The sequence below is a fragment of the Passer montanus genome, unplaced genomic scaffold (genome assembly GCF_014805655.1).
Source record: "Passer montanus isolate IOZ18808 unplaced genomic scaffold, ASM1480565v1 scaffold45, whole genome shotgun sequence".
Lineage (NCBI taxonomy): Eukaryota > Metazoa > Chordata > Aves > Passeriformes > Passeridae > Passer > Passer montanus.
Window position 1 is genome coordinate 3305692 of NW_024369373.1, and position 22590 is coordinate 3328281.

The following is a 22590-nucleotide window of genomic DNA, read 5'->3' on the forward strand; positions in this document are numbered from 1 at the left end:
TATCCAGTGTCAGTCTCAGCTTAACAATGAAGGTAGTCCCAGAAAACTTCTCACAAATAAGCAACCTATGCTCCCTGTTATGAAAGCAACCTCCTACTGTCTTGTATATTAATTCTGTTCTTGTGGGGCACTGTAGAGGTTGAATTTTCTCTGCCTGGCATGGTAACTTTCATTGCTTTCATTTTTTTTTTTTAGGAATTTCAAGTTTCTGAAAGGCTTAGAGTGAGCCATGAAGGCTCCACCTCTTTCTTGGCCCTGTAACCCGTGAGCAGTTCAGCTGAGGCTAGGAGATTTGTGTATAATGATTTGGGAAAGTTGTGAGTATAAATAGTAAGGAATTTGAGATGTTTTTCCCCTCTGTAATTCTACACTCAATAGCTTCCCCTTCCACCCTGCACATAAGGTGCTGTACCAAAACCATGGAAAGAATTTGTGGAGCTTCAGATCAAGGAAGTTCATAAGCTTGCAGGCTTTTTTCTTGCTTGCTCTTTTAAAAAAAATCTTATAATATCATCTCCTCTGGAGAATAGCATAGCCAGAGGACTTTACAAATTTTCACCAGATCCTCTCACCAGGAGTATTTGCCCCAGGGCAAAGGCAGGACAGCCCTCTGATCTCTCATGCACAGTGTGGTAAGGGCAGGAGCCTGGAATAAATGTTTAGCCTCAGCTTTTTCCTTTCTTTTTTTCTCCTTTCTCTTTCTGGTAGCAGCTAGTGCTGAGAGAATGTGTTCAACCTTCTCTAAGCTCCAACCTCAGTCTTCCTTCCCATTCCACGTCTCACAGATATACAGGGACAAAGTATTGGGCTGCAGCACACAGAATACCAGAATCATTTAGGTTGAAAAGACCTCTCACACCATCGAGTCCAAGCTCAAATGATCAGGGTCATCTTGTCCCCAGCTCTCTGATGAAATGCCCATCCCTGGAGTCCCAGGACAAGACATTCCTGAGCACAGAGGTTGCCATTACATGTGGCAGCAGTGCTTGAAGCTTGGGACACCCTGGCCCAAGCATCTCTGTAATGGCAGGTTTGCTTTTAAGTGCCCCACAAATTCCTTTCATGTCTGTAGGCATCTTTGTCTTAATTTCTCATATGCTTTAAACCCTGCACATAAAATGCAATGTAAACATCAGAACACCCTCACTTATTCTAACAGAAATGTCATCTCTGAGCAGTATCGTACAAATTCTCTGTAGCCCTTGTGATGTCAGCCCAGAGATGGGTCTCAGCTCTGCACTTCATCCCCAAAACCTGATTGAGAGCCCCTTGTACAGCTCTACAATTACACTGACTTGGGCACAGATGATGGACAATCACAGCATATATTTGTGTACCTTCGCTGCCAGGCATTTGATGTATGGTTTCATTTTTGAATCTTGACTTCATTTTGCACCATGATATTTGAACATGCAGATTTAAAAATCAGGCCCCAGCATTATTGTTTAAAGAACCCTCAATGCTTTTGGTAAAAACCTGAGTAAGTATTTGTTATATTTAGAGGCAATTCTGCTTATTGTTTCTTCATACCATAAGCTTTTGACTGACCTAGATTTTGCTATTTCATTTTCCATTTGCTGTCCCACAGTACATTTGCATGGAAAGAAAGTCTTTTGTCTTTTAGTGTTCCCTTGCACTTGCTATTTTATCCACAAGCCAAAATCACACTCACTGCCCTGTGATGGTGTGAAGAGCTTCACTGGAAGTGATTGTGTGGCTGAGGATCCTGGCTTCAAACTAGAAGTAACAAAGCCATTGCAGCTTTTAGCTTTGTAGAATCCTTGGGCTGAAGAGTGCTGGAGGACCAGCCTGCAGCAGAAGAGCATGCAAAGAGGAATGGTTTGTGTGTTTTCCAGCAGTAGCAATTTACAAAAAAGAAGAGTGGACAGAGTCAGAAACTGGCTTCCTTTCAGTCAGAGGGAATAACCTCTCCCTGGATATATATTACAACTATACCTAAAGACACAAAACAACATTTTGATTTTAATTCTGGTTTCAGTTTTAGCATGTCATTAAAAAGATACCTGTATTGACAGGAAGAGTTGTAATGCTTTTGGGGAGTTGTTATTATCGTATTACACGATTATGGTGTTTATTGCGGTGGTGCCTGAGGGCTGAATTTACAAACGCTGCGGATGGATTACATGGGTATTATGCTGCACACAGACATTTTGCTGCATGTTCATGTTGAAATCCTGTGAACTGGACAATGTAAACAAATTAACATTATCAGGGAAAACCTGTTTTTTAAGTTAACTTTCCCTGCAGACTATACTCGGCCAAAGGACACTTGCTCTTGCTCTTACATCTCCTCCATCTCAACCATGTTCAAAAATGTTTTTACTAGCACGTTAACCAAAACCTCATCCTTTTCAGAAAAAAAAGGCATGTTTTAAAATGCATTTGATCCAACCAGCTAGTATATTTTTAAACACGACAGTGTTATGTTTAACAGTGTGTTAGCATATGTCAATTAACTTGTTTCCGCAGAGTGCTGACAGAAGTGCCCCCATCACTGCCAGCCCTGAGGGACCCTGGGGCTCAGTCAAGTCAGCAGAAGGGAGCTTGTGCCCACACCTCAGCCCACTGAAACTCAACACTGGCTCTCCTGGACAGTATTAGGGTGCTGGAAGAGGGCACAGTAGATTTGAAGTAATTTCTCCTTCTGCTGGCTGTGATCTGTGGGTAAACCCCCATGGCCGGGGAGATGCACCAGGGCTCCTCTGTCAGCACCCCAAATGATGTCTCCTGTGAGCACACACGTGAGCTGAGATGCTCTTGCTGCACACAACACCCTTCCAGACAGAATAAATAGAGACTTTTTCTCACACTGTCAGGAGATCACACCCCTTCCCTGTGCCAGATATAGATGAGATGGAGGAGAAAAGATGCACGTGCACATGCCTGTAGCCCCTAAGTCTCCCTTGTGCCCAGAGGAGGTGTTGAGGATGGCTGTGCATGTCTGGGGTGCTTTGTGTGCCAAGCCATGGCCATGGCCATGGCCATGTGGGGTAGGCACCTCCCTACAGCTCTGGACCACACTGGCCAGTGCAGAGGTAACACTTTAACCCATTGTTGAAAACAGCAGAGACTGGCATGTGCTGCTGGATAAAGCCCAGGGAATGTGGGAGCTAACCAATTGTATCCTGTCAGGACCTTCTTGTGCATCCCAGCCATGAAATGTTGCATGATGAGAAGTAAGTGGAGTGGGGAGCACACAAGTCAGGTCTCAGCAGCAGAGCAGGAATACACATTGCTTTCCCACAGGGATGTGGAAGTGCCTGTCCCTGTGTGGCAGCTGCAGAGACACCACTGATGTTTGACAGGGTGTCATCTGTCACTGTCTGTGCAGAGGGTGTGGGAAGGGTAAATACATGGGCAGTTATGGCAGAGGAGATGTCCAGAGTCTGTATCCCCATGTCCTGCTGCTGTAGGTTGCATGGTGTACCCATGTCCCTGCCAGACTCCATGTGCAGGAGCAGCCCCCAAGCAGACAGACCCACCTCTGCTGCTGCTGCTCCTCATCCAGGGAATTTGGGCAACCTTCATTTCTCATTTCCAGACTATCAAATGCATGAATGATTCCCACGTGTTCTGGGACAGTGTTAATGGGAACGGTAGAAATACCTAGAATAAGCAGTGTCCAAAAATAGGTCTCTTGTCCTGCCAAAGTCTTGCACATGTTCTTAACTTTCCTGCCCTGGGAAGCAACTTCTGGCACCCTGCAGGGCAGGAGAGTTTTTCCATTTGCTTCAGTGGGTGCGGGATTTCATTCTGCCTTGCAGACCCGTGGATTTTAAAGGGACTGTCCATAAGGCACACTCGAACTCTTTGCAGGGTCGAAGTGCTTTATATTTTTAGCACTGACACAATGGTCATGAGGGAAAAGCACGTATTTGCCCCGCTGGAAGGGCATGGTCAGACATGCTGCTCTGCTGGGGCTGCTTGGGGTCAAGTTGCTACTGGCCCTGAACCATTTCTTCGGGTGCTGCACCTTCCTGCTGCACAGCTTGGCTGCCATAATTGGAGCCGTGGAGCTGACCTACACCAGCCGAAACATGTTGGAAGTGGGGTTTTATAAATAGACTGCGTGGACAAAGGGTGTCTGCTCCGGGGTGTTTATGGGTCTGGGGAGAGGAGCTTGGGGCAGGGGATGGAGCCTGACAGCTCCCAGTGAAGCAGCACAGCCCTCTTTGCAAAACAGGGAGCGTGGTGCTGGCAGAGCCTGCGGCAAGCCCTCGGCACAGGGAAGGACGGAGAGGCCGTGACCCGGGGTGTGGGTGCTCAGCTATTTTCTCCCTGTGAGACTGGCTCCCAGGCTTTGCTCATGCAAACCCTGACAGATCCCATCTAAATGAGTAGTTGGAAATTATGTGCTCCCTCCCTGGTCTGGGCTGGAGCTGAATTCTGCTACCACTCTCAGGGAGTAGCTTTTGCTGCTGAATGCAATTAAAAGATCCAGAACTTGGCGCTGTGGGATCTTGCCCAGTGCTGGTAGTCAGGGTGATTGACATTGAATCCTTTGATTTCTCCAGAGGCATCATAATATTTTAAACTTATTATTAATTACCAGTGTATTAATCTCAGAATAGTATTAACAGTATTTCAAAATATAATTTTATCCTGTCTGACCTGCTGGGGAAAAAAAAAAAAAGGCAGTTTTGGATGAACTGAACAACTTTATAGACACTGTGCTTTATAACCAGATAGATTTTCCCTAGTTAGTTCCATTTATATCTAATACTGGTAGAAGATTAAAGATACTGAATCAATGACTGTAAAAACTTACATTAAAAATTTGCAGTAAATGAGAAGAGGAAAATTTCATTAGAAACATAAATTGTAGCAACTGGAATGCCTGCAACTTATTTTTAGTATTCTACTGACAGTCACACTTGAAAGCCTTTTTTTTTCAAAATGTTTTCTTTTCTCAGATTAAAAAAAAAAAAAGAAGAAAATAACCTCTAATATTTTGAAATATAGAACTAATTACAGTGCAGAGTGATCCTGGTCCCACTGAAGTCAACTGCAGCATTCTTTATGACATTGCAGGATAGTGCCTCTATTAAGAAATAGTAAGGAAATGAGATACTTTAAAGAGAAGGGTTTAAAATGAACTGGCTCTGTTGGCCTCTTTTGTAAAAATACCTTACAGCCACTTTTATCAAGTCAAAAGGTTCATTGAAAAGAGAGAAATTAAACGATGCTGCTCATGGAGCCTGGCAAAACATGAAGTTAGCAACAAATATATCTCCAACCCAATTATAACATTCAAATCAAGGAGGAAAAAAATTATGAAATATAATGAAAGCTTTCTTTCTACTGAAAAAATCTACTTGGAGGTGTCCAGACCTAAGGGAATTACCAAGTCAGCATTATAGAGGGGAAAAATGTAATGTAAATGAGAGTGAAATAATCAAATTTTTCTGGTGGAAATAAGTGTAGTTGTTTGATGTGATTTTGACACACAGCATAATTTCAGCATCAACAGTGAAGTTTAAAGAATCAGTGTGTTTTCATGAGATTTCTGTACAGAAAAGCCATTCAATGGGAAAATCTAAATCAGACTTCGGTTTGCACATTGGCCCCTCTATAAGAGAAAGCCATGAATTATTTTAGTTGCAAATAGAAAAATAGAGATGACCCTTTTTCATTAATTTCTAGACATCTTTTCCACTCGAAAATTCAGCATGGTTGTGGCATATAAATCACAAGAAATGTGATGTGTGACTGGTTTTGTGCTCACAAAAATTGAACTTTGGTTTGTATCTCTAACACCAGCTCAGCCATTTAAAATTGCACAGTTTTCCACAGTGAGCTACACTGGACTCATGTCACTGTGTTTCTTGCAGATGTAATTTTTCAATATCATGGGGATATATCCCAAACAATTAAAACAATTAAAGTAGGGCATGTCTTCAGTATTTTACTCAGTCTCATAGTCTATATGAAATATATTTGTAATTTTGTGTTCATTTCCAAATGGAGACAGATTCACACACCCTCACAGCCAAACTCAGGACAAGAACCAACAATTAAATGAAGCCTGAGATCCAGTCCAAAGCAGGCATATACTCAATTTAATTTTTAAATAGCTTAATTAATAGTTTCAGCTAAAGCAAAGAAGTGAAAATGGGTCAAACTATGTAAACATTGGTTAGAAAAATACACTGTCCAGCCAAAGCATTGTAGAAGTGCTTTTAAGAAGAATGGCCTTTAAATTTAATTTAAACATGGGTTTCCAGCTTAGGTAAAGCCCAGTTCAGACAAGGCCCAAGCCACTTTTTGTGCCACAAAGAATTACCGAGGTATGCTGAGAGTTTATTTAGTCCTTGCTTGTTCTGAGGCCGCGTTTCACCGTGCAGTCATCATTTTCTTCTTGCTGTCAGCACGCTGTTCCCTCTCGGCAGCTCAGAGCTCTCCGCCGCCGGGACCCACACAAGGGCTACAAAACATCCTCCGCAAATATTGACTGGAATTTTGAAACGGGCTGGGAGGCGCTGCTATTGCACGCTGAGTGTTTGCCCTCTGCAAAGGTCCAGGTTCAAGTTCTTATTGACACGGCTGGGATGGGTGCTGGGGTCCCTTACATAAGTCTCAAGGCCAGGAGGGTGATTTTGCTCCGGAGTAGTGGAAGCAACACCGTGTGTCTTGTCTCACTTGGTATTACTCAGCAGCCCTCACTCCATGGGAACATACACTTGTTAACTTCTTGGCAGTTCCTGGATTCCAGAGGGGCCAAATTATAAAATGCAAACAATTTCTCTCAATCCAGAGAATTACTATATTACAGAGAAAATGATTCTTAACTCAGAAAAATACCCATTTTTTGCAAAATTTTTCCATCATACTTAAATTTCAGCTTAAATGACCCAAGGGTGTCATTTGAAAGGGGTAAGAGTGTTGTTTTTAAAAAACTTTTTTTAATTATACAGTTGTGATATTCACATGCTCTCTGAACAGAGAAAAGCAGAGAAAAGAATGATCAAAACAATTCATATCTCATTTGCTTCTCTCTGTTAGTGCCACATACAGTAGCACTTACACGATTCTATATATTTGTAGTATGAAGTTTCTGCTACACTGAGTTCTTTGCAGGTTTGCTGATTTGTAGTTAACTTCCAGGATCCTAACTTTTTGGTTAGAAAAACTGAAAGGTTTCTATTTGCTTGTGGAGTTTTGGATTTTTTTCTGTATTTTTTTTAACTTTAATTGGGTTAAGTTAATAAAAAGAAAAAAGAAGAATAGAAAAAATTTCCGATGAAAAGTACCAAGACCAGCTCAGATGCATTGCTTTAGGAAGATGTCACTGCCATCCCTTTCATCAGAACTTCTTACTGGTATTATAAATTTGGGAGTTTGATTCTAAACTTTGGCTAACTTTTATCACATGAGAATTTCCCCCAGTTCTTAGGTTTCACCTTGATTTGTGCAGAGCAGGTCATGCAGCAGAGGTTGGCAGTGTCTGAAGGTGTCTCTGCTCTTTGCCAGCCATCCCCTTTGGAGTGTGAAGTCAGGTTTGGGGGAGGAAGTCTGTGGTTGGTGGCTTTTTGTAGAGTACGTGGCTGGCAGATGAGACTGTTTTGGCCTTGCTGATCTGAACACTTTTGTTTCCATTGTAAAGGATGACACAATCTGTGCAGGCAACAAAATCCAGCTGGTTATCCTCTCCACCTGCAGAACATCTGCAGCAGGAGGGGAACGTATCAAAGATCCTTATAATGAAGGACAGTTTTTATTGTTTATGTTCAAAAGCAAAACCACAACAGGAGACAATATCCCTTTCATGAGAATGAAGCAAACAAACATTTTGGGCTGGAGAACAGGCTGGATGAGCTGACCTACTCCAGCTTGTTTGAAAATTTAAACGTGTCAAAGGTTCTCTGCCAGGCAAAGGTAAGATGTAGGAGAGGTTTTTATAAATGGCAGTTGGGCAATTAATGTTAACCATCAATATCAGAATGGCTTAGATTACATGATTAACTAGTAAGAGTTTTGAGCTGGCTGGTAATTTTAGATTAAATAGTCAGGCAGCCAGTGACTTGAATATTGATGAATATCCTGTGTTTTATTAATATGCATTCTCTATAAATTAGAGGCTTAGTACACAAAGAAGAATCCTAATGCTCTTGCTATTTTTCATTGCCACAGGTAGAGCTGAATAATTCATAACAATTAATTTATTTCACTGATTTAGCCTTTTGGGGCAGGGGGGAGGTAGGGGGGAAGTTGAGCACAAGTAGTCTGCAGGTAATCTTTTCCATGTTTATTTACAATAAATAACTTACCAGAGACATTTGCAGACTAATTCTTAGTTGTGGAGATATTTTTTGTATTTTAAATTGGAGAAATTTAGAGGAATATGGGCACAAGCGCAAGCAACCTGCCAGTCAGTACAAGAACACAAATGAATTTTAAATTGTAAAAAAGCCCAGCTAATTGCAAATACAACACATACAGGGTCAGGCTCATGTTGATTTGTATTGATTGGTGCAATGCTGGTCACATTGCATATTTCTGCTCTTCATTTAATTGATTTTAGTACTTCAGGACCAAAATTTCTTACAAATATTTATGTGGGCAGAATTCGTTGTCTGTATTTAGTCCCTAATTCACAGGTGAAATGCTGCTCCTTTTTGCAATCCAGGGAAGTTTTACCTTTCATTCTGAAATATTCAGGATTCTACCTGCTGATGGCAACATTCCTGAAAATCCTTTTTAGACCGAGCAGTAACTCATCCAGCATGACTGACACTTTATATTTGTGCAAAGTTTCAGAATATCTATATGCAGATTTTTAATTTTTTTATTTTTTTAGGCAGTGGGAGATGGTGCTGTAAATATGAGACAAGGTGTTGCAGCACAAAGATCATTTACCAATCCTGCAGCACAGGGAGGCTGCAGCCCTGTCTCACACTCATATCCTGAGCAGGTAATATCCAGAAACACACGAGGAGGAGGAGGAGGCTGCATGATTACTGCCTCTGCCTTTCTCTGGTTCTTACAACACACTCACAGCAGTGAGACTTGCATAGCACGCCATAAATCATTGCCTCATTATGCTCCTTCTGGAGGTTTGTTTAGGGCACCTATTCTAGCACTGGCTGCGGCAGATTATTTGCTCTTCCCAGAAATTCCTCTCTGGTTTGATTTGCACACAAGGAAAAAAAAATCTCTTATTTTTGAAATAGTTTCTTAGTGTGCAGAACAATTTACATTACAGACCTGCCTAGAGAAAGCAATTTCAACAATGTCTGGAGGGGATTTTAATTTGTAGGTGGGTGATTTTGTTGAGAACAGGCAATGGTTAAAGAAGGTTTTTGTGTTTTTGTGACTTATAAATATGAAGTATTAATAAATGAAACAGAAGGTCTTCCTTCCCTCCTTTCTTCCTTCCTCCCTTCTTGTCTGCCTTCCTTTTTGCTTTCCTTCTTTCATTCTTCTATTTCCTTCATGCATTCTTCTGTTGATCCCTTACCTAGCCAGATTTTGTTGAATTATTGTAAAACAAGCCTAAGTACCTCATTAAAAAAAACATTGTAAGGTCTTCATTCACTTTTTCTGTATGCCCTTATCCAGCCCTAGTTCACAGCTGGTGTAAGAGGGCACCGGACTGATTGATAGAATAGGGATTTAGACACTTGGTTTTGACTTAAGGAGACAAATTGTCCTAATAAAAGGAGTGTGTTAGTTGGCCTAATTTACTGAAGAGAAGCAGTATTGCTGATTTTGATAAAACAGTATTTATTTAGCCTTGCACCAAGTAAATGCTGGAATAACCTAGGTCGTACCTGCAATGGATTGGAAGGGCCAGAGCTGAGACTTTGGAGAGCAGGTGGGTACACTGCAACACGGCTGGGTTTTGCTGCAGTGACAATGTGATCTAGGATCTGATCCAGGCTCCTCAGAAATCAATGGAAATTCTACCCTTGACTTTACTGGGCTTTGGATCCTGCTCCAATTGTACCAGGATGGAAATGAAATTGCTCCAGCTTGGGGGATGAATTTTCTGGCTTGATAGATTCAGTGTTTTAAATTGATAGTTGTGTTTGTATAAGGGGTCCTGACTTGAAGTTTGAGTGTTTTTGGCATGTGCCTTGCCATGGTTCTCCCTCCTAGTCACAGTTCCCTGAAACACAATAGATTTCTGTTTTGTGACCACTCACAGACATCCCAGATGAACAACAGCATTTCATAGGTGATTGTAATGTGAAACTCAAAATCGTTGTAAGCTTGCTCAGAATGTGACCTGCCTTCACAGAAAAGCTCCCCAAGCTTTCTGAACCTCACAGCAAAGCTGGATGTGTTCACAGCCATAAACAAACACAAAGCTCAGTCACTTTGGTGTGTTTTGAGGTTTCGCTGCACATCCTCCTGCACTATTGCATCTCAGAGTCCCAGGTACAATCCTCATTTCATCTTAAACTCTTACAAAGAGCCTAGGAATAGAGGATGTGCTGAGGTAAGGGCCAGAAAACACTTTTTCTAACACCCACTGCAACCTGAGTTCCCCACAAACAATCAGGACTCAGCGAGAATTGTACCCAACTTTTTTTGACGGAAGTGCAGTGGTGACCTTCTAGATTGATTAAAGATGTGACATTGATTGACTTTGAAGGGAGCCACATCCACCCTTCTTCTGCCAAAAAGGCAGTGGCTGCAATGTGAAGCCTCAAGAATGGGGCATTGCTTTTCCAAGTACATGGAAGACATCCAAGGGTAACAGGATAATGCAGATAATGGGATAGGGTTTCTCCCCTCCTCTCCCTCAAGTACCATATAGCTAGATTTTGGCTATCCAGCCTCATGCCTTAGAAGACTTTTCTCTTATAGCTACTTAAAAGATGAAATAGCTGAGGAAATGAGCTCTTTTTGCAGGTTATTTAGGGTGTTTGGTGGTTGAGAATGTCAAAAAGGACTGGTGATGTTGACTCTGCAGGAATCTTTAATGGTGGTGGGGGTATGATGCTGTGAGGACCAGTGTCAGTGGAAGGGATGGTGTGGTGGGGGAAAGCTTTATTCCTCAGGCCAACCCACCCCTGAGGATTGTTCACACTGTCACTCTGGGGTGTCAAGTTTGAGAGGTGCTAAAATCGCCCTATTTGCCAAAGATATAAAGTATCTTAACAATATCTGGTCTCTTTAAGGCACCTTGCATTGGCACTGAGGAATATTGGCCTCCAAAATTACCACTTTTGAAAATCTAGGCCACTGAACATGATATGAACTATCAGAAAGCAGAGACAAGGCAGCACTTATGTTGGAGAATGTACAGTGGCTTGAATACTACAAATCAAAATAATTCACCCTTTTATGTGTAAATCTTCTTCTCTTTGATACACAAATTGAAAAGCTGTCTGGTTTCCTTGTAGTTTCCATAAGCAAGCAGTGTGTGACTGCACCCTCTAGAATGCGATTTAAGTGTTATTTAAAGTGCAGACCTGTTAAAATCAAGCAAGCTGATCTGTATGCTAGAACTGAGCCCACCAAACCTTACACCTAAAACCAGCAGGGAAGGGGGTCTCAAGTGCCACAGCTCCCTCATGACAAGGGCATGGAGTGACAAACAGCGAAACACCAAAAGATCAAAGCACTTTTTCAGGCATAACAATAAAATCAGAGGCAAAAAACCGCCAGGTCCTGGTGCAGGTGTCTGCTCTTCCAAAGCAGCCTTTGTCAGGTTTGACACAGCCAGCCCATGCCAAGGGCATGCAGGCAGGAGCTGCACACTGGCAGTAAATAAACATCAGCAAATGAACCTCCTCTGTGGTGCATTTCTGAGCTGGGAGAAAGGCTGGAGAGACACCACATGAAGCCCACGTGGAAGGGATTACTGGGACACGCTAAATTTACTGGGAGTTTATTGGAAAAATTCAGTGAAAGCATGGAAAAGACAGTGTGATGTGTTTTGCTCATATTCCAGGGTTGTTTTCCCTGGTTGAGCACCTCAGTGCAGGTCCTGTGGAAGTCAATAGCTGTCTTGCCTTTCAGAAGGATTATGCCCCTAAATAGCTTCTTTAGGAAGTGTACTTTGCTTGGTGATAACACAAAGCAGAGGGTGGATGATTAACACCAATTAGGATTATTTACAAGAACCTAGAAAACAATAGGTCCATAAATCATTGTCTTATCAATTGTAGTTCCTCCTGAGTAATTCAGTCATCATTGGGCACACTGTGTTTGTTAAGTACAGATCACACTGATGTTAGCTGAAGTGTGTGCAAATGTTGAAGGTACAATATGACCTAAAATAGCAGCATGTTACAAAAAAAAAACTGTTTTCAATTTTTTAATGTTCTAAATCCCCAACAGTTTACCCCCATGTATATTGAAATTATTTAAAGGAACTGACAGTAGCCTTGTTTCTCTTGGGTTATACTTCAGCTCTGTCTACACTTGTGTCTCCCTTTGGGGTGGTTTTGCAGTAATCTCCTGGCTCTCTCCATTTGTTGGGCACTGGTCCAGCTGCAGAACAGCTTCAATGCACACATATTCCTTCCAGAGGAGAGCTAGTGGGGTCTTCTCTCCAAAATCAAGCCAGGGCTTGGTGGGACACACTGCTCTGATCCAAGGGGCAGACACACCACCACAAAGTCCTTCAGGGTGTCTGTCACCCTGCTTAGCAAGAGGAAGGAAGTCAAACTTCCCAGAGCTCCAATACCAGCCTGGAGTGGGGCTTGTGCTTTAGGGAGGGTCATCTGCTTTGTGTAGCACCCTTTTTGTGGTGACTGGCAGCTCTTGAACCACTACTTCTCTTTCTTCCACCAAGGCTTCTCCTGGCTCATTTTCCTTTTTGTTTAGTAACTGCCCGGTCTTCGGTAGCTGTTCCTCCTTGCTGCTGATCTTTTTTACTTCTACTTTTATCACTTTTTGTGATCCCTTTTCCAATTTCCAACCTTAGTCTCCCAGAAGACCCGGAGTGGTGATGCCTGGATGCAGAGGAGATCACACTGCTTATAGATCTGCACCATGAGGAGGCCAAAAGTTTCTGCAGCAGCAGGAGGTAAGCCAGGACTGCTGGTGGGTGTAAGGAGCAGAGAGCAAAGCCACGTGAGTTTGAGAAGAAGGCAGCAGCACCCTGAGGATGGAGACTTTGGGGCAGTGTCACGCTCCTGTACAGAAAACTTGAAGAGACACTGAAAAATTCAGGTGGGAACACATCACCCAGCCAGCTGCTTGTGTGGTTTGGTCCATGGACCTTTGGGGTCTGCACACCAGAGACTGAAAACTCTTGACTTGCCCTAAATTTCCTCTTTATGGACTTCTGATGTGATAGGAATGGCACAACAAAATCCAATGTATCTTCTTCACCATAGTGTTTCCAGCCTGCTAACTTTCCCAGGACTACTTTCTGCTCAAATTACTGGAACTTAATTACATGAGGTTTAATTTCAGTTGCTTGGCCAGCTTTAAAAATATATATTCAAATTTGAACCACAAGGACAGAATTTTGGGAGCCTCTTTGTCCTCTCACTTTGTGTAAATTTAAATGAGGAAACTGTGCCTGTGAATCTCTGCTTTACTTCACCTATTCCAAGTCAGTCTCAGCTCTGGAGAGACATCCCTGACTCCCAGCAGTTTAAGGGAGAGCACAAACAACCCCTTATGTTATAGTTTATGTTTTTGAAACGGTGCAAACAGTAGATATTTGTCTCCTACTTATGCATTTTCTTGTAAATAAAATGTATTGAGACCAGAGATGGAGTTACACTGATTTTACACCAGAAAATGTATTGACATTTTACAAAAAAAAGTGCTGTATTATCCATCCATTTCACAAGTAGATCTTACAATGCTTGATTATAACAAAAACCCTCCAAAAACTGGAAGGAGAATCAAAGAAGGGACATGGAGAGAGAATGCAAAAGGACATGGATGAGAAGTGGTAGAGTTGGAGGATAACAGCACCTATCAAGGCATTATCTGAGAATTCCTATGATTAGGACTTATCTTTCTGGCTTCATTATTTCATTATAATCTGCTGTTTACCTGATAAGTAATAAATGGCCTCCAAATTTTATTGCATTTGCTCACTTTCTTCAGATTTTGCATCAGTTTGTTCCCCTCTTAAGGTATTATTTCTGTTAAAGAATTAAGATTTTATGGTTTTACTGGGGTTGACTTGTTCCTCTGGTATTTCAGTGTTGTTATTTCACTAACGAGGGTCCCACAGCAATTCCTTGAATAACCCTTCCATCTATCACATTGGGATGATCAAGGATACATTACAGCTGGTGTCCAAACACTGTTATGTACCTGGGGTTGGGCACCCACTTCCAACTCAGCAGATATAAAACCCTCCAAAAAGCCAACAAAAGAAGGCTTTTTTTAAACACTCCAACACGCTAGTGGGTTATCTTTAATGGGTTGGCAGCATGCCCCTTCCTTCCTCTGCAGGAATGCTGGCCTGGCTCTGCAGCCCTGGGTTTGGGTTTTTGATGGTTTTATTTTATTTTTGTTTTCTTTTTTTCTGTGTTACAGCATGCAGGAGAAATAAAGTTATTCAGTAAGGCTGATTTGTAATAGTTCATGATGGGGTTTTTTGGGTTTTGTTTTTGGTTTTTTGTTTTTTTTTTTTTCCTGGGATTAATTTACTTACCTGCCAGGAGGCAAATGTAGCGACCAGCCCTCCCCTTTGGGGAGTGACCCTTGTCAGCATGGCCCTGCAGGAGAGGGCTCCTTGCATGGACTGGCTGCTGTTTCTGGGAGCTCACAGACACACCTTCAAGGGTTGAGGGTTCAGCTTCTTCTGCGTGAGAGAGGAGAGGAAATGACCTTCACCCAGCTGAGCAGGGAACAACAGGAAACCCTCACGGTCCCGCCATTTCCCACCCTCAGGATCCGGAGCTCAGGGACCTTTTTGACAAACTGTCAGTGTTTTTGTCAGGATTTAGCTGCTGCAAACATATTACCAAAGTATGTTGATGATTCATGGGGAAATGGTGTATGCTGATTTAAGTGATGGACTGGCCATTCTGTAATGGATTTGAGAATTCCCAATCAGATTGTACTTAGTTTTATCAAGCAGGAAGCTGGCAGGCTGTGTTTTAATCAACTGATAGCATCTTTTGGCAATTGGCATCCAGTTAGTGGACAGAGTACTTCTCAAAGACCAGCTCACTAAGTTACAAACAATCACAGCCACTCAGATCTCTCAGCTTTATCTCCTATTTTTTCTGTTCAGTCTGTTTCTTTCCCAAATGAAACTTTCAGATGAAAATGCAGGAAGATGAAACATATCTGCTTCTCTTTCACTGATGTTTTAGGGGGAATAGATGAGGCAGAATGCATTTGCTTCATCCTCCAGAAAGCTATGCTGAAACAAGCTCCTAGATGTAGCATAATATCCCAGAACCAGACAAGTTCTAGGATTTGGTTTTGACACAAGTGTTTGGAGTGCTCACATTGCATAAGTGTAGTAAATCTACAATATGGGGGTGCACCAGGTAAGACATGTCCTTTTCCCCTTTGATTAGGCCATGACTCATTATTCCATCACTCATTATCTATTGTGTCACCAAAGACGTACCCAGTGCTCTTACCTGTACCAGGAGACATCAAGAATGGTTCCCTTCCCTGATAAAACTCACCAGTCTATTCATTACTTCTGGGAGAGACCAGCTCCTGCAGAGCCTCTTCACTGCACAAACCCTCAGATGCCACAGCTACCTTAAATAATTCCCTACTCAGAATTCATGTTTTATCACACTTATTGAGCTGTGGACTCGTGGAGCTGTGCTCAAGCACAGCATCAGACCTGAGGAGCTGGTTTGTTGTGCCTGGCTCCTGTGGAGTAGTTACTGTACTTAGCAACCCACCTCCAACATAAATATATCTGCTACTCTGAAGAGCAGGGTTTGAAATGCACCAGAAGGGATCACTCCCCCATAAAGATTTTTTCCAACATTTCAGAGCTGTTGGGATTTTCAGAGAGAAGCTTTTCTCCCAGCATCCAGCCAGCATCCCAGCCAGAGGGGTGAAGATTTCACCACAGGCTGACAAGCTCTGGTGCAACCTTCTTCAATGGGCCATGAACTCCCATGTAAAGTCCTGTCAGAGTTGCTCTTGAGCCATGCAGGCATGGAGGGAGCTGGAGAGCAACCGTCTGTGCAGGTGGGATTTGGGAGCCATCCGTGATGTCTTTGCACAGGGGTCCCACAGCACCGTGTGGAAAAACAGCTCTGAGAGCCGAGTGCTAAAACCACATGGGTTTGAAACTGCTTAAACATTTGGAACTCTCAGAAGAGGCTGATGATTGAAAGGCTGTAAAACAATCATGCTCCAAAAAGTAATAAAAATAAAAGTGAGGTGTAAGGAACAGAGAGGAGTGATTCATTGGGAAATTGTGCTCTTGAAATTGTGTGACAAATCCTGGGTGAGGGAGGAGCTGTGTGGAAGCATTTAAAGGCCAGATCCTGGCTTGTCCAGAGGAGTTGAAGATCCAGTGAAGATTAACAATAGACCTGTAGCTGAAATAAAAAAATTAACTTCCATCTTAGATATTTTCTGTTGACACTACATGAAAATCAGAGAAATCAGACCCCTATTTTCAGTGTCATGTCCCATGAGGGTTTCAGCAGACAATGACCCCCACTGCAAGAAATGAAATTTCCAATACCAGAACCACCAAAAGGACATGTGAAAACAAAGCTGAAAAAAGTCTTCTCTCTTTATGGTGGAAGTATACAAATTCCACAGGGTCATTTTCTGTATAAGCATTCCTATTTGTATGTTTTACAGATTAAAACAAAAATGTATCTTCCAAACTTATTCAATAAGTCAATTTTAAAGCAAGTTAATTAATGTATCTAAGCTTTATTACAGAGCATAAGTAAGTGGAAAAAATCCCCCAGCCAAATGTGAAGAGTCTAATCTTGATTTTTCTCACTCTTTGAGTTCATTTATTACAATGTTTGCTCACTTTTATAAAAGCCATGCTCATGTAATAATCTAATTTCTGAGAGCATCTCCAGGGACAGGAGATCACATTACAATGTCTCACATTGTGTGTCATTCAGGCAGTATCTCCCAAATCATAAAACCTATGGAAAGGGAATGACACTTGAATTGCAGATTCCTCCTCCTTTTCTTTTTCCTTTTCTGAGCTTTTTTTTTTCCCAGCCCAGTGCTCTCTTCCTTATATTGTCTGACCTCATGCACGCAGGCTGCTCATTTCCATTCTGCAGAGAAACAGGCTGTGGTGCACATCTCTCCTTGCACTACCTGACCACCTCATCCTATCTCACACTGTCTTTCCTGTAGCTTGGGATTTTTCCTTCTGTTCTGGGCTTTCATTTGTGTCACCTCACTGCCTGTTTTGTGCCTCTGGGTTCTGCTTTTTTGAACTGATGAACTGGAGCAGAGGACTGGCCCTGCTGACAAAAATCTGAAAAAAGCCCAAGTTTCAGATCAATAATTCCCCTGGTCTGAATCATTTCATTTCTAGCCAAAACTGTCCTAACAGTGAGACAGGGCCTGTGCAGCTGCCCCTGGTGCCACCTCACAGACCCATTGGCCTGCCATCTTCATTTCTTTCAGCACCTTCAGGGATCTTGATAAAGACCCTGAAGAGGCTTATATGGTCTTAAAACATTTCATTGATCCATTCATGTCCACACAGTCCAGGGCTTCCATTTTTAAGATTCCTTCCCTATTATCATGGAAACTGCCTAATTGCAATAGAAACCTGTTAGGAACCTGCTTAAGACACCAGTGTTGTGTAGAAAAGCACTTGCAGCTTGCCCAGATCTCAGTGTGCAAAGCTGTGGAGTCCTTGGGATGAAAATACATTTTCTAGGAGATGATTCTGCTGCTCTAGATATTATTTTATCATTCAAATCTAAGGTCACAACCTCAATCCTAGCTCATCTTGTTGACCACACAGACCATAATCAATTTTATTTCTTATGGTACATCCATTCCAAACTACCATTGCCACTTTCTTCATGCAGAAGTCGTGTACCAAATTATCTGGTGTGATTAACACCAGATTACTGTGCCTGCTAGTGCACTTACAACACAACTTTGCAATGGGAAAATAATCCTGGCCTTTTTAAACACAGAGACAAGCAAAAAAAGCACAACATCAGAATTAAACCACTTCTGACAATTTCTCATTTCCATTTATTCAGAAAAAGTCATAATTGAGACTTAAGGAAAAAAGAAAAGCCCTCCATGCCTTTAAGTGTAAAATCCATTTTAGTAGCAGGAAGCTGTTATATGGTTAGAGCAGTTATTTTTATTGTCTGTCTGGGTATAGTTTTTAACTGCAGGCACAGAATAAATCAATAGTGTCATAAAGCTACTCTCACCCTCTGCCCTTTCTAAAGGGACATTGTTCAGTGTCTGTGCTGGATGTGACACAGACTGTGCTTTGATGCACAGAATTATGCCTCTACTAATGTTCTGGGGGAGAGATCTGTGTGACACATTTTTACCTGTATCTCTTTATCCATATCATCTCAGAGTCATCAGATTAAAAGCAAAATGAAACACAGACATGCACACAAAAATGGGCAGAAGTTTTTCATCAGAAGAGAGGGGATTTTTCTGGTTATTCTCTTGTAAATGATACTGTCAATTAATTTGTTCATTCATAAATCCTCTCAGGTAGCGTATTTGCAAGACTGTCTGAGAAAACATGCAGTGATTCATAGGACAATCCACACAACTTAAACCTGACCTGCACCTGCTCTTTAATACAGCAAGGAAGGATGGAGCAGGATCTGACTGTATGGAGCTGGTGCTAGATAAAATTGCCCAGAAAGTGTGCCTTTTTAATAGCAAGAGTAGTTAATGGCTGGAACATTTGGCTTAGGAATGTGGTGGATTGAGCATTGCTTTCAGTCTCTAAATCAAGAGTGAGTGTCTTTCTAAAGCTATGCAATAGCTTCAGCAGGAGTTATGGCTTTGATGCTGAAATGAGTGGGTGAAGTTCTTCAGCTGTGTTACATAGGAAGCAAAACCAGATGACTCTGATGGTCCTTTTCAGCCTTACTAATCCATTAAATCCTGGTTTGGGGCCTTTCACATGCCAGGGTTTAAAGCAGCCTCTCAGGTTTTCCGGATGGTTTCTGCAGGCAATACACGTTCCAGAGCAGGGTCTGACAAACTCCATATAAATGGGTGTCCGGAATTGATACACTTTATAATTTATACATAAATCACTGCCTCTAAATGCAGTTCCAGATCCATTTCCCCATGCAGCTGAGCTCACTTTGTCTGTTCTGTGCAGTGGGGGTTTTCCTTTGCAAAGCAGATATGCATCTGAGCTGAAACACACACCACGTGCTGCAGGAGACCCCAAAAACTGCCACCCCTGTCATGGACCACAGAGAAACAAACCTTTATGGATCAAATTCTTAAGAGATTTATCAGCAGCAATTGCTGTTGTCAAGTTAATTCATCGCTCCTCTCCTTGCTTGCTCATTGCAACTTCCCCAGGTTGGCACTTCTGACAGAGGCATGAAAATTGTACTTGTGCTGCAAGTGGGAGGTGGAGACAGCAAAAATCTGTGCCCTGTCTGTGGGACTCCGTGCTGAGACAGCTCTATTTTCACATCTAGTCACAAGCCAATTGGTATAACCTCAGTATTTGTTTTGAGGGCAGCTCTCAAGAAATGGAATTGGAGTTTGGATTTGGTAAGATTAGAGGAAGTAAACCCTGAAATAATTCAAGGGGTTTCTGAAGGCAGCAGCACTCACATGGAGCTTGGTGCTGGACAGACAGAGAGGGAGAGAGTCTACAGGAGTCTGTGCACTCCATGGTGAGAGTGGTGGGTACCACTCACCTGGGTAACCAAATGTTTGTTTGTCTTCTTTCTGCAAAATGCTTAGTGCTGAATTTTTATGTCTGTAAATACTGATTTGGATTTCCCTTCCTTCCTTCCCCATGCTCCATTGAAAGCAAGGACATCTCACCCAGCACCATTTGCTGACTCCTTCCCTTCTGCTCTTCCCCATCCTCCAGTGCGTGAGCGCAGTCACGTGCAGCCCCTTGGTTTCCCCTCAGGACACTGGCACTTGGGAAGGAGAATAACAGATGTTGGGGAAAAAACAACACCCTGTCAGGTAGAAAAAAACACTTTAGCAAAAAAAATAAAAACTATATGAACTTTCCAGCTTCTCAAACTTTCTCATGAATAGCCAGTGGCTGCTGGAATAGCAGCAATGGTAATAATAAATTACAGTAAATATCATCCTGTCGTAAGTGACAGCAAACCAAACCCACTGGTGTTCAGAAATGAATTGGAGAAAATATTTCTTAATCTCTTTTTGTGTTATTCAGTCAGCTGTAATGATTTATAGTACTCCAAAGAAGTTGTGGTACAGAGTTGTTTCTTAATCATCCATTTCAGCACCTTGCTGATACCCACACATGCTTTGGTGGGGACTCTGGCACTGCTGGATGCTGCAAAATGCTCAGCCCTGGAATAAATGATTTAATTTATTTAAGTAAGGGACTTCTCAGCCTTTCTCTGGGACCCTCCTGACTATGGGGACAAATCAGCTACCAGGAGGAGCAGTGCTGAGTCAAGGTGAGCCCCACAACAATGCCTTGAAATAAGGTTGTTTCCCCAGAGCCATCTGGTTTGAGCCTATGCAGCTGTAAATACCCACATGCAGTGGACGTGGAGGGCTCTGGTGCTGGAGTGCATCAGATGGACACCCTGCAGATGAGGCTGTCCCCCTGTGAGTCTGTGAGCACACTTGGGATCAGTGGCAAAATGAAATGGTGGGGGATAAATTGAACTGGGAACATGGTATCAATTGCTTCTGTCTTTGTCTACTTATTTCCAAAGATTTATACGTGACAGTGTGAGGACTGCTCAGTGACACATTTTAATTTAATTAAATTTCCTGTTGGATTGATGTCTGATCAATCAATAATGTTAATGTTTTTGCAATTTAGAGATTAAAGCTTGGATGAACGGATATTGAAATACTCTCACATCCAGCTGCCTGGGAATATCTCTTTCTGCTTCCATTCCTCAAAAAACATATTTTGGATGAGAATGCATCATGAGGCTTGCCATGAACATACACCAAAGCTGAAAACTTCACCCCATTCTAGCAGAGGGTGAGGGAGTCACTCAGGAGCAGTGTCACTTCTTGGAGAGCCAGACTTACAGGCAGCTAAAACCTGGGCTTGTGCAAAATCTGTGTGGCTCTGTATCCTTTGATGTTCAATATAGGAGAAAGAAGGGGGCATTGCAGGTGTGACAGTTCCCTTTGCTACCTGCTCCTTGCTCAGGAAGTCGTCAGAGCTGAGGTTCCACTGGGGATTTGAAGCTGATCACCACCAGGGCATCTCTTGGCATCTATTCCCCACGTGTCCTTATCCCCTCTGGGTCCCACTCATTTCTCTGGCCACCACAGCCTCCTAAGCTCCCCTGCCCAGCTGATGCTTTCTGAGCTGCCACGCAAGGGACAGCAGGATCCTGGTCTGGAGCTGAATGTAACAGTTATTGAAGCTTCTTGCCTGCCCAAATTTCTCACAGATGAGCTAATTGTGCTCCACCCTCTTCAGGCTGTGAAGATAAAGAGATGCTGTAGCATGTCCACAGAACCTTTTTTTTTTCCTTCTCTTATGCCTTGTTTCATTTAGTGCCTCAAATACTTTAGTAGTGAGGTCAGGAAAGGTTTTAACTTATTCAGGGGAGTTATTCTGCACTGACTTTTCTGTGAGTCTTAGACAGTCGTTTAAAGACTTATGACTCAAGAAAAAAAAGTAATTCACATTTTCAAATTTGTAAAAATGTGAACCCAAATTTCATCTGAGTCTCGGGTATGGATGTTGTCACAACAAGTCAAAGTAATTTGTCAGATCTTAACACTATCAAAACTTGGACAGTGAGAAATCCCACCTGGCTGAAGTCCGAAGGCTCCAGTGTCCATCTCTAGTCTCCAGGTCAATCTCCAGAGCTGCCTCTGTGTTATTTGGGGTTCTTGTACTTTTGTTGTATTCAGTGGAGCCTTACAAGGGCCATTTTCTTTCCTGTCTATATTTTAAAATCTGTAAAATCTGTATTTTCTGTCCTTTAAGGATATTCTGGGGGCTGTTTGCTGTGTACCTGTCCCTCAAGCAACCCCAAAGGAACATACAGAGGGAGGAAGCCAGAGAGAGAGGAGGAGGGGAAAGAAACAGCAGCTCATTTTCCACTTTAGCCCAGACACCTGAGGGGTAGAAGTCAGCAGTTTTTTTTGACGGTACAAGAACTTGGTAACTTAAAACAGGAAGCAAAAGAAAAACCACGACCAAATAACTTTGCCTTGACCTCCTCCTAAGAGAGTCAATGACTTTAAAGTAAACTGGAACTTCTTGCTGGAATTTATTTGGACATTGGCTGCTCCTTACCTCATTAGCACAGCAATACTCAGAAATGTGCCAAAAGATTTAGGCAGGCTGGAGGACGCAATTAAGTTAATTTTTTTTTCCCCCCCAAGGGAAGGCTTCACATATTTGTGTCTCACTGTCTAAATACAGTGCAAGAGTTTCTTCCACTGGAATCTACTGTGTGCAGTGGGTTTTGTTTTGCCCTCTGTTCTTGACTCCACCAGAGCCCACCACCCCAGGTGAAAGGGCAGCGT

General features: G+C 42.4%; 1 protein-coding gene across 3 annotated transcripts in view; it reads left to right on the forward strand.

The window, feature by feature from the left end:
• MAF (MAF bZIP transcription factor) overlaps nt 1-22590 on the forward strand; it is a 183864-nt gene that overhangs the window by 48193 nt on the left and 113081 nt on the right. The window contains exon 3 of one of the 3 annotated variants that reach the window (XM_039721063.1): nt 196-218. The exons of 1 other annotated variant lie outside the window; for it this stretch is intronic. The gene's annotated coding sequence lies outside the window, so the exon portion shown is untranslated. Of the gene's footprint in view, nt 1-195; nt 219-12901; nt 14512-22590 lie in introns of those variants that run through there. One more of the 3 variants, XM_039721061.1, reaches the window with a different exon arrangement.